This window comes from Taudactylus pleione, unplaced genomic scaffold, assembly GCF_031769625.1.
Source record: "Taudactylus pleione unplaced genomic scaffold, aTauple2 ptg000374l, whole genome shotgun sequence".
Taxonomy (NCBI): domain Eukaryota; kingdom Metazoa; phylum Chordata; class Amphibia; order Anura; family Myobatrachidae; genus Taudactylus; species Taudactylus pleione.
Genome location: NW_028284775.1, coordinates 4,754,975 through 4,771,238, shown reverse-complemented (window position 1 = coordinate 4,771,238; position 16,264 = coordinate 4,754,975). Strand labels below are relative to the sequence as shown.

The 16,264-nt window shown below is 41.2% G+C and overlaps 1 pseudogene; it reads left to right on the top strand.

Annotated features, from left to right (window-relative positions):
• Nucleotides 1-1,999: 1,999 nt before the first annotated feature.
• LOC148508201 (5S ribosomal RNA) lies at nt 2,000-2,118 on the top strand (annotated as a pseudogene).
• The last annotated feature ends 14,146 nt before the right edge of the window (nt 2,119-16,264 follow it).

The window sequence follows — 16,264 nt, the reverse complement described above, 5'->3', positions numbered from 1 at the left end:
GTGTGTGCGCGTTAGCCACACTTATTAGCAACATAGTTGCACAGGATTGCTGCATCTGTCATTTATATAGGGGCTGCTGCCTCGTTCAGAGGTGCTCTTCTCCTCAAGTGCAAAAATATAAAAAATGTTTCTGTGTGTGTGTGTGTGTGTGTGTGCACAGGATTGCTGCATCTGTAATTTATCTAGGGGCTGCTGCCTCGTTCAGGGGTGGTCTTCACCCCCAGTGTGAAAAAAACAATGTTTTCTGTGCATGTTAGCCACACTTGCCAGCAACGTAGGTGCGCAGGGGTGCAGTGCTGCTGTCTGTCAAGGAGCTGCTGCCTCTTTCAGTGAGTAGAGGTAAGAACCTTAACCATCTAGGAACCTCCTCCCTGTTACATCACTTGCAGCGCATTCATCTAATTGAAAAGGGTATTTAAAATTCTGAAACTTTGGGGACAAAAAAACTAACAGCAATCAGTCCAGTTTCACCTAGATACTCCCTTCTATCTGGATCCATGTGCCTGCAATCATCGTCAACATCCTCATTTGTGATTGGAAGTAGTCCTGCATCCAATTTCATAAGAATGACTGACTACTCTCCTATCCGTGGTTCCTTAGAAGGATCCTTGAGTGCTACGCCTGTTGCTGCTGCTGGGGGTGGATCTTCATCCCAGAAAGGGACCAAGAAGACTACTACCAGTAGTAATTAAAAACAAACAATTGACTATTAAACAGTCCTTTTATAGAGGAAGTAAGTATAGCAGCTGTCACCAGGTTTCACAGCGGATCACTGACGCCATGACGGCTGTACTAGTATTAGATGGTGAAATAATAGAAAATGAGGATGATAGTGTGAAGGAAGTGCAAAAGGAGGATGAGGGGGAAATTTGTGTCCTATCAGATGCTAATGAGGATGTTAATGATGAGGATGTTTGCATAAATCAGCCGCAAGTGGCAGCAGTTCTTGCTAATGATAAAAAGAAAGCCAGAAAAGCCACATCTTGAGTGTGGAATTATTTTATTTTAAATTCTGACAACAGTTGGGAAAGTATCTGTTCCATTTGTAAAGCCAAAATTAGCAAAGGAAGGGATGTTAACCATCTAGACACCTCCTCCCTATTACATCATTTGCAGCGAGTTCATGCAATTTGTTTAACAAAATTATAATAATTTTGTAAATTAATAACAAGCAGTCCCGTATCAGCTACCAGCAGTTTGGACCAGCACATGCAATCTCCACCACCAACACCCTTATCATCAACCTCCTCCTTAATAATTGAAGATAGTCCTTCCAAAAAATGTTTTGTGGGGGCCCATACAAACCAAGGAGTTCAGCCTCAAAAGTGTCAGTCCTAGTGGCTAAAGTGCTTGGTTTGTTAAACTGTGCATGTCCTTTTTAATATCCCACATAAGAGTGGGTGGGAGGGACAATTCCATCTTGCACCTCTTTCCTTTACATTTAGCACAATTTGGGGCATTGCCGTCTGACATTATTATAGTTTATTAAACTGCCATCCTGTCTGACACTGCTGTGAAGCAAGGTTTCATAGATGTCCTATATTTTTTTAAACTGCCGTGCGTTTGTGCTGTAGCTAACATTAGCCAGTCAGCTCGCTGCAGCCTTTGCCCTATATTGGTGAAAAATAGTGAAATCAATATTATGAAATGTGAGGTGGTTAAAAATGCATGGAAATGCCTGAAAAGTATTGTTATATATATATTTATATATATATATATATATATATATATATATATATTGTAGGAAAAAGAGAGCACTCACCAGTCTTCTTAACATAAAAAAGTGAATAAACTCTTTTTAATAGCTCACATATTGCCACAAGTCCATTCGGTTGACGTTTTGGGCCTCAGGGGGCCCTTTGTCAAAACACAGAGGGCCTGATTCAGAGCCGGACGCTCTGACTAGAGCGGTCGCTCTGAATCAGGGCCCTCCTACCTAGCTACGAGATAGCCCCTTTTTTGTGATCAATCTAGACGGTAATTTAAAAGTCTCATAGTTATCTACAGTCATACCTCGTTATAAGTGCCCGATCTTGTCTGATCTTGGAAGCTAAGCAACGTTGGGCCTGGCTAGTACCTGGATGGGGGACCTCTGGGGAATACCAGGTACTGTAGTCCCAGATTGAGACTGAAAAATATTCCGTCATGATCTGAACATTTTTTGACCAAGAACGCCTTATGAAATTAATTTCATTTGACAACCTTGTTGCCAATGTGATGAATTTGAAGACGACCCAGGATAAGAAGGATCAATTGATATCATTTATATGGATTAACTTGAAGGATTCGAATAAAGACCTTTTATGTTGGATTTCATTACAAAGATTTTCCTCCAGAGATCCCACTATTAGATGTGGAATATATATATATATATTAAAGTTTTTTTTAAAAAAATTTTAAAGAGATTTTTTACATATTTAAAATATATGTTTATAACTGTATTCATGGAAATATTAATTATTAGATTTTATGTACTGTACCTCCTTTTTTAATTTTTAGAAAATAGTAATATATGATATACTACCATCTTGTTTCTTACTGACATTTATTTATATTATTACTACTTCTTATGTAACTTATTTAATATGTTTTTCATAAATTTTGTGCATTTGATAATACTTATGAACAATGTAAAATAACACAGTAGTAGTATACGGGAATATTGACTAACCTATACCCATGAACATAATAGTAATATTACTTTTTATTATATTATGTAGGTACCAATAGATGTTTTATATACAAAATACAGCGAGACATCTCCCGGGGAAATCGCATGTTTGAAAGCTTAAATAGCCGTAATGCCGATATAAAATGGAGTACCAAGATGTCCGCCGTCTGAAATCAAATAAAGTGTAGCAACATGGCCGCTAATAACATGACAACATCCACACATATGGGCTGAAGTGACGCGAGAGGCTAAACACAGCCGGGCGGAAATGACACAGCGGACAACAGATGATGATCCACCACAGACGAGTGGTGAAACACGAGTGCATGGGCGGAAGTGACGCGAGAGGCTGCATCAAGCAGGGCGGAAGTGACGAGGCAGACATCACATGACGACCGGGTTTACTCCGCAAAAAACATCGAAAAATCAGTTCTAGCTTCTAAAAACACATACTGTGAAAGCGATCTACTTACACAAATGAACTTCACCTTGGCTATGTATTAGTCACGATGTTTGAATGACTTTTTTATTAGTGAAAACCGGAAGTGGTAATAATTAATTCTAAGCACCTCCCATCATCCTTATTGAAGGGGTATATATATCAGGTCCCTGACAGGAGAGTTACATCCCAGGAAGAAGTCCACCATACGGACGAAACGTGTTGGAGACTCCTGGTTCCAGCCTTACATGAACTTACCTATTTGTGATCCAGATAAGCCCTCCATTCCTTATCCCTACCTTTTAATTTTTATTTGCATTTCTCTATTTTTAGATTTAATTAATTATTGTACTGCCCTATATGTTAGGGTCAGCTGTTATATGTAATAAATTACCTTTTCTTTTTAATCATATTTATATTTGTCATTTATATAATACTATATGCACTTTATAACACTTTGATATCATATTTATTTTCGTTTATTGCACATATCTTAGTCTTGCATATTTGCACACTATTTATTTATTTATTCTAATGACTCATCTAGCACCTTATCAAAGTATTTATTAGCACATTGGTCGCTTTTTTATCAGCTTCACTTTCTCCATTTTTAATTTTTTAACAAATCACCATTGTTATCACACTGCTGTAGAACTGACACCTATACCATTAGGGAGTGCTTTTATCTTTGGTGCATTATATTTATCTCCCTGTGATTGTATATGAATTTTGAATATTGATTTTATATATATATTTTTAGAAAGTAAAGTGTTCTTTTAGTTCACTTGGCGCTGCAGTCTATCTTATATATATATATATATATATATATAGATATTGTAGGAAAAAGAGAGCACTCACCAGTCTTCTTAACATAAAAAAGTGAATAAACTCTTTTTAATAGCTCACATATTGCCACAAGTCTATTCGGTTGACGTTTCGGGCCTCAGCGGACCCTTTGTCAAAACACAGAGGGCCTGATTCAGAGCCGGACGCTCTGACCAGAGCGCTCGCTCTGAATCAGTGCCATCCTACCTAAAATTGGAGCGGCCTCCTTGCCGCTCGCATAGCTGTGGGTGACCACCCACAGCTTATGCGAGCGGCCAAAAAGATGGTCGCGATGGTCTTGACCATCGCGACCATCGGGCTTGCGACAAGACCCTGCGGTAGGGTCTCGCTGCCGCAAGCCCAGGAGTGCTTTTGGCTCTATCAGAGCCAAAAGCACTCCCACTGACATCACTAGTGATGTCAGTGGGGCGGCCCCAGACGTTAGGCGTTCCCATGGGAACGCCTCCGTCTGGGCAGCAACGCCTCCGGCACGCCCACCAAAGGGGGCGAGCTGTCCTCACCATTGGCTGTCGCTACGCGGGTCTCGCGCATGCGCATGACGGAGCTCCCTCCGTCATGTGCATGCGCACTAGGGCACCATCGACCCGCTTGCGAGCACTCAGCGCTCGCGAGCAGGTCTGAATTAGGCCCAGAGACCACAAAGTTTGTCCAAAGCAGATATCTATCAATATATGTATGTGTATATATATATATATATATATATACTGTATATATATATATATATCAGTGATGTGCAGTGAGGTGAGGCAGAGCCTTTTCTGTCATACTTAGGTATACTTAGGTATACTCCAGAGTTTTCACTGTAGAAATTAGAAGAAAAATGTAAAGAAAATATTATAAATATCTTCTTTGTATTATTCTAGTCATTTTTACAGTCAGAGTAAAAAGTGTATGGCATATGAGGCATTGCCTCCCCTGTCTACCTTTTTTGAACATCCCTGATCAAAACACACCAAATTTCCAGCACCATATACTGCTGCACCTTATATAATGCCCACATGTACCCTCGGGTTTATATACTGTATGTGTTTGTGAATCTTGCTCTGATACTAGCCTCCCCAGCCATTTACCACTGCTGATATATATATATATATATATATATATATCAGACCCGCGCCTGCGCTGTAGATTCTGTCATGATGCCTGGATCTACAGGGCTCAGTGCCACTGAGCCGCCATCAGAGAGGAGGGGGCCCAAACGGAGGCTGCACACGGGCCCTCTCCTCTCTTAAAACGCCCCTGGCCATATTATACCGGGCTTAATTTGCACTATGTATGACAATGGCCCTCTACATTGTGTAACCTTTGCAATTACCCACTTCTGCTATCCACGGTAGTTACGTGCCCACACAGTCTGTCCTACCGACAAAGCTCAAATTGTGGTGCCACCAGTAACTTGAAACTGCTTCAGTTGTCGGTCACGAATCAGTCCATGAATATCTGGTTTGATCCTCTAGACCTGAGGTTCCTACCCAGAAACAATATAGCTGGGATTTGGTTGATTGTGGCATGAACAGCATTCCTGTATTCAAACAAGAAATTGGAAAACTTGTGCTGTAATTTTCCCTTGTCTGTGCGCTTGACGTGGCAAGCTTGCTTTAAAGTTTGAAATGTTCAGCCAATCCATTTGTAGCCGGATGATACAGGGCAGAGGTAATGTGCCGAACTCCATTTTTCTTCAGCGGTAAACTGAGGCCCTTTATCACCGACCAACTGCTCCGGTACCCCTGTTCTGGCAAAAAGACTTCTCAACACTACCACCGTGTGTACAGCTGTAGTAGATGTGACTGTAAAACCTCAGGCCATTTGGAACAGGCATCCACCCCAACCAGAAACATGGACCCCAAGTCCTAAGTTAGGCAAGAATCTGAGGTAATAGTTAATGAACCCCAAGAAGGCGCGAAGCTGAGTTACGTCTTTTGGCGAGGAAGCCTTTAACACAGCTTCCACTTTTTCCTGACATTTGTGCAGTCCATTGGCATCAATAGTGTGCCCACAGTATGTAACAGAGGCCATGGAAAACTCACACTTGTCTCTTCTGACTCTGACATATTGTTCAAGCCGCCACTGACTCTGACATATTGTTCAAGCCACTGCAACACCAGCTTCAGGTTTTATAGGTGTTCTGCGTCAGATGATCGTGTAACTATAATGTCATCTAGAGAGCATTGGGTACCAGGAACCTCTTGTAACACTTGGTCCATGGCTTGTTGCGAAAGGGCAGAGGCAGAAACGAAGCCGAACACCAAACAATTGTAACTGTAAAGTCCTTTATGTGTGTTATTGGTGAGGAACAGCTTCGAATCGTCCTCTATCTCCATTTGTAGATACGCATCAGCTAGATCAATCTTACTAAACTTTTCCCCTCCTGCCAGATTCGCAAAGATATCTTCTATTCTTGGTAATGGGTAGTGATCAGCCTGCAGTACTGGATTTATGGTGACCTTAAAATCCCCGCAAAGCTGTACCGTGCCATTTATCTTTACTATTGAGATGACAGGAGTTGCCCAAGGGCTCCAGTCCACCTTGGATAAGATTTTCTAATTTTCCAGCCTGTCCAACTCCAGCTCCACTTTCCGCCGAATAGCGTAAGGTACCGGGCGAGCCTCATGAAACCGGGGAACAGCTCCATCTGTTAGCACTAGCTTCCCTTTATGTGTTGCAGAGTCCCAATGCCTTGTTGGAAAACAACTGTAGCTTGGTTAGGACAAAGGTGGAGCATTTATGACACTTAGGCTTTGATGGCCGACCAGTGTAACTGAATTTTTCACGGCCATTCCCGGGCCCCACAATGATGGGCCACCCTTTTGTAAGATGTTTAAGTCCAGAGTCTCCTGCTGGCCATTATATTGTACAAGTACAGGCAACACCCCGCATGGAATAACCTTCTCCCCAGTATATGTTTTAAGCAGCATTGAAGTTTTGTTTAATTTGACATTTTTTAAATGACATTGGTACTCTTGCTGTGACATTACAGAGACTGCTTATCCTGTGTCCAGTTCCATTTTAATAGGTTGGCCATTTACTCGTGGCATGACCCAAATTGCTTGTTTGTCACTGCCTTTTACTGCAAACACTTCCAAACTGGCCAGATCATTGTCACTGTCTGGATCCACCTTGTAGTCATCCAAAGCTTTAGTGCAATTTGGTCTCCCAACAGTGGCCTCAGGGTGATATGCCTGCGACTGGCAAACCCATTTAATATGCCCTTTTTTGTTGCATTTCCTACACAGTTCACGTTTAAACCTCCAGTCTCTGGGTGAATGTGTACCTGCACCACGGTGGTAGCATACGTCTAACGGGTTGCCATGTGCATGCAAAGGTATTGTTGCCGCCACCATTTTGAGAACTTGAGATGCTGATTTGCCTCCTATCTTCAATTCCATAACATCTTTAGCTGCAGCTTCTATAGACAGTGCCACCTGTACTGCACGTTTAAACCTAAGATTTGTCTCTGTTAATGAACGGTTTTGCACTCTCGCTAGAAATCCCGCACACCAGACGGTCTCTCCGAGCATCGTTCAGGCCATTTGCAATCTGACAGTCTTTTTAGTTCTGCCACATACGCAGCCACTGACTCTCCTTCTTCCTGCTTTCGTTTATGGAATCTGAACCGTTCTGCTATCAGGAGAGGCTTAGGGGACAGATGCTCTTGTAAAATCTTAACAATATCTGTAAAACACTTTGCAGCAGGTTTCTCAGGGGTTGTTAAACTGCGGACCAGACCATAGGCTTTTCCCCCCATAGCACTTAATAGGACGGTAGTGACTAAATCCCCTTCACGGAGAGGACCCTGATGTCATCAGCCAGTATCCACTGTCATTTCTACCATCCAAGTGGGCACAGAGGGGGAATACAACCATGTGGCGAGCGTAGGAAGCCACCGAGCCCGAAGCGTGGCAAGCGCAGCGAGCCCACGAGGGGCCAATTTTTTTTAAAGTGGAGACAACTTACTTGTTTAGCTTGCCTTCATGGGCAAGAACTGCACCTCCGCCCTCACTCACATCACTTCCAGGTCCCTAGCAAGAAGGGGAAATACAGCCAACCTTAATAGGACTGGCGCTTGTTTCTCCTTAGCAACATTATTTGCCACAAAATACTGTTCCAGTCTTTCTGTATACAGGAGTCAGTCATCTTTTTCTATGTCAAAGTCACCTATGTGCATAGCCATGACAGCAGGTCCTTACCAGAGCTTGTAGCTGAACAGAGTGCAAGGTGATTCTCTCACAAATGCTGCCACTCCACTTCCCTTCTGGTCTGGAAGATGGGGCCTGGGTTCCTAAGCCACTCATCGCTAATTGTAGTGTCTGTGTATGTTCTCATTCATACAGACACACAAGGAGATCAGGAGCTGAATGAAGTTTACAATGAGATCGAGTTGTGACTCATATGTTAAACTGTTAAACACAGTGGCAATCAATAAAGTGCAAAAATCAGGAATTAAAGGCACTGAATATGAATGCACTGAACTAGATTTGATATATGTATGAGACTATATATAAATCATGCAATTATTATGAGATAACAGCATTTTATGCACAAAAAATGGACTGCGACAACGCAGGGCTAACTAAATGTGGTTAGACTTACTAGTGAATTTATATCAAATAAATGGGTAAATATATGTTATGACTAACCATCAGATTGATTGACCTCAATAACATAGATCAGATACTAATTGTTGCTGAGAAATCATCTCTATGTAAGCAGCACATCTACTACAAAAAACAGCAAACATTTTGTCTCAAATATTGTCTGTAATCAATGTTACTATTTGATTTATGACACCGTATAACTGCCTTACTCTGGTAAATAGTATACCTTGTATTTTATAACAAGTGAGCAAGCAGATTAATATACTCTGTATCTCATTCAACTCAGAAACAAATAGATCATTATAAGTGACCCAGCGATCCAATCAGGCTTTTTAACCATACACTTTTTCTTATGGGGGGCATCCACTAGACGATTTTATCCCTGTCCAACCTCTTAACGATTTTCCCTTGAAGTTTCCCTTGAAATATGATCTTCCACTCTGAACAATTTGCAAAGGATTTGCAAAAGATTTGCAAACGATTTGCAAAAGATCTGCAAACGATTTGCAAAAGATCTAACAATAAACTATGTTGTTTTAATCTGTAATTGAGAGCTTTCAGCTATAGTGGGCAGACAGTGGTTCATCGTTTGATCGTTCAGCATGAACGATGTGTAAACGATGTGTAAACGATGTGTAAACGATTTGTAAGCAATCAAGTGAAATTGACCTGCATGTTCAGTCGATGGAGGAGACGATCAAACGACCAGCGGGAGCGCGCATCGTACATCGTTAGAAACAATTACTGCACGATTTGCAAACGATGTTCAAACGATGTTTGAACGATTATCGAACGATTTTGTCATTATCGTTCAATCGTTCAACTTTATCGTCTAGTGGATACCCCCCTTTACTTTATACACTATTCCTTTAATTTTAATTGGTTATAAATAATTTTTAAATGTGCGAATAAATGTTATTTTTTATAATTATGATGCATTTGTAATACAAACACATATAGAGCCAAGCCTTTCCCTCCCCCCTTTTTTCTTCAATTTCCTATTCATCCAAGAGTGCACCCACGCGCCTCACAACTCTTTTCTTTCCCATAACTAGTATTCAATTGGTGAGCAGGATAGCACCATTTTCCTCATGTTTCTTTCCTAAGATTTATGGTAAGAGCAAAGTATTTATAAATTGGTGAATAATTACACCAGATATATTTATTAGGAGGAAGGGTGAATAGGTTCAAGAATAAAATAACTAACAAGGACCAGTGCGGATTTTTCTATATTCCTAAACCTGGTTGCTATGGGCAACATCTCCACTTCTAAAAACTCTCACTTTAGTTTTCACAACAAACTTTGCCCCAGTTAATATGGAGCATTATAAATTGATGATGTTACTGATATAATTCAATAAGAAATATTTTTTATTAACTTATCCTGAAACATAAAGGCCTGTATTCAATTTGAAGCGTTAAGTCCGGATCCGCGTTAAGTTTCCGTCGATGACATCATTATCGCCTGTTTTTATCGCCTGTTTTGGTTTTACTCTTCATTCAATTTGAAAGACTTTCCGCCTAGGCGGAAAGTCAATGCAATGTAATAGGCGGTAAAGTTTCGCCTATGAATGGCAGGTGGAAAAAAGTGGGGTTTTGGGGTGCAACATTGTGGGAACCCCCGTGCAGCTTTCAGACAGTCCCCCAAAAGTTATCTGTGTCAAAAAAATTAAAAAAAAAATTTAAGGACACCCCAAAAATTTACTTTGAAAAAGGGGGCGAAAAAAAAAATGTTGGGGTACAAACTTAAAAACTATCGAAATTTACTCGAGTATGCCCCAAGTGTTTTTTGATTGCAGGTGTTTGCGGCAGGTGGATTTTTCATGATTTTTTCAACTTCACTTTTTCAACTTTAAATATGCTGACCCCCATTGTCAAGTACCCCAAATTTACTGGAATAACTTATTTTCTGGAAAAAATACTCCTAAATACTATTCTGCATCAGGTATAGAAAAACGCTATTTAGCAGCTATTGAGCCCGTTTAAAAACACCAAATACCTTCAGCAAGCCAAATCGTGGGGGTACCACAGGGAACCCCCATGTCAGAGCATCATTTGGGGGGTGTCAGGCTGATTTCCCCAAAACTGACAGTACTTTCCGCTTGTTAAATTATCGCCGGGTCAAATTGAATACACGGTAAAGCGTGCACGTGCGCAAGATACTTTCCCGCCTCCAAAACAGGCGAAGTCGGTGTTAAGTCCGGGCCGCATTAACGTAACGTGGCTCGACTCAAATTGAATACGGCTCTAAGAATTTTTACCTTTTCTTGGATGAAGACTTTTGTTTGCTCTAAAGGTGTTTAAGCTTTTCTATTACGAAAATGGAAAATGATTAATGATCTTCAACTTACTTTAACTGGGCAATCTATTATATTCATTTTTTGAACTATAGATCTTTGTATGATTAGTCATGCTACATATTTGACCTTTTTCCTTTGGATGAATAGGGAAGATAACAATGTGAGTAGTGAGATAATTTACGTTTCATGGAGTCACATATTATTTTCTAAATGTCACTTTGTCCTTGAGTGTCTGTATTTCTTTTTACACATGCACACACACATGCACAAATATGTAAATATTTACTACTTATTTTACTATGTTTCTTTTCTTTTTAGCAATGTGGTTATTTCTCTGAAGTGGCAACTAGAAGGATGTCTTCATGCTCATGGAATTGCCTGATTTCATCCACTTGACACATACAACTTCTTGTTCTTATATGTTAAATCGAATATGTCATTAAAAATAGTTTCATGGAATATCAATAAACCAAATTTGCTTTGCACGAGAGCAAAGTTTTTAAAATATCTGCAATTGTTGAGTGATTTCACCATGATGAGTAAACCAATTTAAAATGGGATCAGATATTTTATTCACTAGCTCAGTGATTCCCAAACTTTTTCGGTTCATGGCACCCCTTAGTGCCCCAGAATTTCTTTGTGGCACCCCTAGGCTCCAGCAGGGGTAAAACTGGAACATACAGATGTGTCCTCTTGCATCTTTACGACATGTGTGGCAAATCGCACCAGGCATGGTGCGAGTCATGTACCTGCGAGCAGATACGCGCACTGTGTTTGCACACGCAAATCCATAGGATCGCATTGTGCGAACACAGAGCGCAGCATGGTATAGCATAGCGCGCCCGGCTGCGGAAATTCGCTTGGCATGATGCGTGTGCAGGTTTGTAGAGTGATCGGCAAAGATGCAAGAGGACACATCTGTAGAGGTCAGACCGTAGTTCCCCCTGATAATAACGGGGACTGTGGTCTGCTGCTCTGATTAGCCTTCTGCAGGAGATTTCTGTGAAATCTCCTGTATTAGGCTGTTAGTACAATGCAACAGATCATAAAATTATACAGAAACTGTTGTTTCTACATAATTATATAACAAAACTAATTCTTGATAAATAGTAATGGTGGTATCAGGCCCACTCTAAGCGTATATATATCACACCTTGATCCTCTGTCCATGCATTTTTATACTCCGCAAGGGACAATATATACGCAGCTTCCACAGCTTCTATTCAGTAGTCAGTTAGGTCTCCTGCATCTACAGCAAGTCACAGCAATAGTTGCAATTATGTTGGCAGTGCCAGCTGTAAAGTACACAGAGAAGGCATATTATATTATGGGGGCACACTGCTGTCATGTTACCAGTACTGGGAATGATACTACCCAGCAAAGAGATGAGGCAGACTGAGCGGGTGTCACATGTTACTGCCGGCCTCTAGGAGCTGTCACACTCACAACACTAACACGGTGGCTATAGCTGTCCCTACCCACTTCCTGATCAGCAATCAATAGGTGCTGTGTAAAGGGATTAATGGCTGAGCTGCGTGACACATCCCACATCAACTGATGGTGCCTGCCGTGCCCTCTAGGACCACTGCCTGTACCGGAATTATCAGTAATTTGGAATTGTGTGGTGCGGGCACATGCCTTAATAATTTGTTGGCCCTAATAATCCGATTTGGAACCAGACTGGACCTCCCAGCAGCAGCAGCACCCCTGTAAGTGCGCTTCAGCACCCGAGGGTGCTGTGGCACACAGTTTGGGAACCTCTGCACTAGCTATCAAAAGGGGATCAACTATACTAGTGAGTAGAAAATTTATAGTGAAATTGATAACAAGGGAAGATTTGTTTATACTGAAATGCAATATGAAAATATTATTGTTCATATTTGCACATTCTGTTGCTACTAAGCTAAGCATTAAAATTGGATCCTTATATAACCAACAAACTTCATTTGTTAGAATTTATTTTTATAACACCACTATATTAAGCTGCAGTATCCAGAGAATCACTCTGATCAGTCCCTGCTCCGACGGAGCGCAGTCTAAATTCACCAGCACACAAACACACACTTTTGTCAGAAGCCAGTCAACCAGTAACTGCATTGCCACCCTTTCACTCATTAAGGGTATTTAACCATTTAAATGGCTATTTTTGAATTTCTTCAAAAACCACCAAGAAATTGTCAATTAAAAAAAAAAATTAATTAAATTTAGAACATATTTTTTATGAAGATATTTAAATATTAATTTCATTGGAAAAAAAATATGCCGAATGGGTGTCTCACACACCCCACCTCCCACTGTGTTTATAACTCCCTGTTGTAAAATTACTTTCCGTCCTCCAGCAGCAACAGATCCCCAGTGGCATTACCCCTCACCCCTCTATTGTTGATAGATCCACAGTGACAGAAACCTCCCACCCACCCACCAGTTTTCATAGGCCCCCCTGTATTAGTACCCCACCCCAATGTGTCACTATATACTTGTGAAACTGCCTCCCCTAGGGTAAATAAAACTTTAAGAGGACCCTCTGCTACCCCCCATCCCCCCAGCAATGCCGCTCCCCCTTGGCATTGTTCCTTCCTCCTAAAACAGAGCACAACAGAGCATGTGCCAGAGGGGACTGATCATCAGACCCCCCCTGCTGCAGCTGATCAGCCTTACAGTGCTCGAAGGTGATCAGCCTTACAGTGCTCGAAGGTGATCAGCCTTACAGTGCTCGAAGGTGATCAGCCTTACAGTGCTCCAAAGTTCCCCTCTTTGCACTTTTGATTTCGGCACATGCGCCTCTTACAGTGCTCGAAGGTTATCAGCCTTACAGTGCTCGAAGGTGATCAGCCTTACAGTGCTCGAAGGTGACCTGCCTTACAGTGCTCGAATGTGATCAGCCTTACAGTGCTCGAAGGTGATCAGCCTTACAGTGCTCGAAAGTTCCCCTCTTTGCACTTTTGATTTCGGCACATGTGCCTCTTACAGTGCTCGAAGGTGATCAGCCTTATAGTTCTCGAAAATGTTCCCCTCTTTGCACTTTTGGTTTTGGCACATGTGCCCCAGAATGCCATATGCACAGCATTCTGGGGTGCAATTTCTGCAGTGATGTTGGTGGTCATAGACCCTGACATTACTGCCTGGGGGTCGGAGGAGAAGGAGAAGACCCATTCAACACATGTACAGAATGGATCTACTCTGAATGCATTGGGATACTCTGCAGCGGACACGGTCACATGAGATGCGACTGTGTTAGTGAAAGCCCAGCTGCTGCTGTCACATCCTTTGTGACCATGCCAGGTAAATGGTTAACAAATGTTTTGGGCAAACCCTGAAAATTCACATTGGTGATCACCGCATATCATGCCGATTTGCATACGCATTTATGGGCAGTTCAGAGTTGTACTGATCTCAGTCATATCTCTACTTACAGATAAGTAGGTGTGCGCAGCAACTGGGCATTCTCATGTAGGATAAGTGTTCAGCGAGCATGTCAGGAGTGTGTTCTATTAAGAGATGAGTGTATGCTGTCCAACTTCAGATAGATCACTTGCACCAATGGATAGGGCTAGTGCAAATGGGGACTAATGATGATGGTTAATTTAACAAGTGAATGGATATAGACGGTGCTGTTGCATAGAGAAGACTTAAGGTGCATATCCACTACACGATTAAAATGAACGATTTAACGATAATGACATCGTTATCGTTCCATCGTTCATTAATCATGCAGTAATTATGCCGGTAACGACCAGCTATGCACGCCCCCGCTGGTCGTTGTCGGCATCTGTCATCGCCTGAACATGCAGGCCAACCTGACGAGATCCTCAGGTTGTGCATGTTCTGGGCTGAGGGAGGGTGCCTGCACTGAACGGCATATTGTTCAGTGTGGGCACATTATCCACTGTACAGTATGATGAACGATTGAACGATTACGATGTTGTCATCGTACAGTCGTTCTACACTCGTGTAGTGAATATGCACCTTTAGAACGCTTGGTGAACACATTTGGAAAACAGTTTTAAGGTAACAAAGACTTTTCTTTTACACAGAATCAAACAATAAACCTTAAAGATGCCAAAGATAATATGGATTATACTTCTGAGAACATTGTTAGGCTTTTTAAAAACTGTTTAAAGAACTTTACACATCTATGCCAGATAAACCACATTTGTGTATGTGATGCCATTTTGCAAAGTATAAATTTACCAAATCTGTCTAAGTTAGTGGTTTTAAAAGTACATATTTCAATTGAATAAACTGAAAAAATATTATCATCTTTGCCTAAAGGTAACTCTAGAGAATCGGATGGGTATTCTCCTTTGTTTTCTAAATTTTATTTTATAAATTAAGGTTTACAGCAAAAAGATTACAATAAAATAATGCAGAATGTTACTACTCTGCCTTATAATGAAATGATAACCTGTATATCAAACACAGTCATCAAAAAACAGAGAAGACCCTATGGGGAAATATAAAGGAGTGCAATGTTAAAGTATGAAATTGGCAGGTTTCTGCAATTTCTTTGGGTGAGTTGCAAACTGCTGGATGTATTATAGTGAAGCTCACTGGAAAATGAAAGAAAACTAACCATTTCCAAGCACATCTCATCACAACTTGCCATGTAGTTGTTTCAGCATTCTAAATTAGATATGAATAGTTTGGTTTTATTTGCTCGGATCTTCCACTTCTCGGATCTTCTTCTCACATCTTGGTAGTGAATAGGTAATGTAACACAATTGTTGTTACAAATAGTTCTTAAATTGTGAAAGGAGCTTGTATTAGGATGAAAATAGTCAGTTATCCTTACCGCACATACACCGTAATCTCTACGTGTAGTTAGCATGAAATATTTCATTTTAGTTTATCCTCCTATTATTCAGAGCCCAGATATATATAATGAATGATTTGTGTGGCAGAAGCGCTATAATACTTAAATTATCATAGGCCCGATGGAGATTTATATAATATCATGGATATATGCTGCAAAGGAAGTTATTTTGAGTTACAGACTGCTAGGGATATCATGTAAGATATTATGTTACTTTAAGTTCTTGGAAAGACAGTATAGGAAATGTATAAATTATAACTATTCAGTGGGGATGTAGTTATGAGACCGGCGGCATCAATACTGACAGGGGAATCCCAACGCTTATCTTAATCCTGACGCCGCAACACCGAAGGAGGCCAACCCGAACGAGGTAAGATCAGGGCGCCCTTAGCGTTAGGTTTAGGGAGTGTAGCGGGGTTAAGGTTAGGTTTTGGGGGGAAGTTAGAGTTAGGCACCCCTAGGGGGGAGGGTTAGTGTTAGGCAACACTGGGGGGGGTTAGGGTTTGGCACTAAGGAGGGAGGATTAGGTTTAGGCACAAAGGAGGCAGGGTTAGAGTTAGGCACTAATGGAGAGGGTTAGGGTGCGGGAAGGAGAGGGTT